The sequence below is a fragment of the Protobothrops mucrosquamatus genome, unplaced genomic scaffold (assembly GCF_001527695.2).
Source record: "Protobothrops mucrosquamatus isolate PMUCROS unplaced genomic scaffold, P.Mucros_1.0 scaffold1345, whole genome shotgun sequence".
NCBI classification, from domain to species: domain Eukaryota; kingdom Metazoa; phylum Chordata; class Lepidosauria; order Squamata; family Viperidae; genus Protobothrops; species Protobothrops mucrosquamatus.
Window position 1 is genome coordinate 15,811 of NW_015387541.1, and position 1,278 is coordinate 17,088.

A 1,278-nucleotide genomic window follows, 5' to 3' on the forward strand; every position below is an offset into this window, starting at 1 on the left:
GCAAACATTATATATGGATAAATGACTTTATCCATATAAAGATCCTGGAGCACTGGGGAACTACCGGGGGACTGGAAAAGAGCTGTAGTTCCCATCTTCAAAAAAAGGAAAAAAAATGGACCCAGGAAATTACACACCTATCAGCCTGACCTCAATACCTGGGAAGATCCTGGAAAAGATAATCAAACAACGAATCAGTGAACACCTAGAGGCAAACAAAGTCATTACTAAAAGCCAACATGGGTTTGTCAAAAATAGATCATGCCAGACAAATCTTATTGCATTCTTTGACCAAGTGACAAAATTAGTGGATCAGAGGAATGCTGTGGATATAATTTATTTGGACTTCAGTAAGGCATTTGATAAAGTAGATCACAACCTACTACTTGATAAGATAGAAAAATGTGGGTTAGACAGCATCACCACCAGATGGATCCGTAGCTGGCTGACCGGCCGTACTCAACGTGTGGTCCTCAATGGAACCGCATCTACATAGAGGGAAGTGTGTAGTGGGGTGCCTCAAGGCTCTGTTCTGGGCCCAGTGCTCTTCAACATCTTCATCAACGATTTGGACGAGGGGATAGATGGGGAAGTCATCAAAATTTGCAGACAACACCAAGCTGGCAGGAATAGCCAACACTCCAGAAGACAGGCTTAGGATACAGGAGAATCTGGACAGACTTGAACACTGGGCGCTATCTAACAAAATGAAATTCAATGGTGAAAAAAGTAAGGTTCTACATTTAGGTAAGAAAAACCAAATGTACAGGTATAGTATAGGGGGTACCTTGCTCAATAGTAGTAACTGTGAGAGGGACCTCGGAGTCCTAGTGGACAATCACTTAAATATGAGCCTGCAGTGTGCTGCAGCTGCCAAAAAGGCCAACACAGTGCTAGGCTGCATTAATAGAGGGATAGAATCAAGATCACGTGAAGTATTAATACCTCTTTACAATGCCTTGGTAAGGCCACACTTCGAATACTGCATCCAGTTTTGGTCACCATGATGTAAAAAAGATGTTGAGACTCTAGAAAGAGTACAGAGAAGAGCAACAAAGATGATTAGGGGACTGGAGGCTAAAGCATATAAGGAACGGCTGCTGGAATTGGGTATGTCTAGTTTAATATGAAGAGAAGGATGAGGGGTGACATGATAGCAGTATTCCAATATCTCAGGGGCTACCACAAAGAAGAGGGAGTCAAGCTATTTTCCAAGGTGCCTGAAGGCAGGACAAGAAGCAACGGATGGAAACTAATCAAGGAGAGAAGCAACCTAGC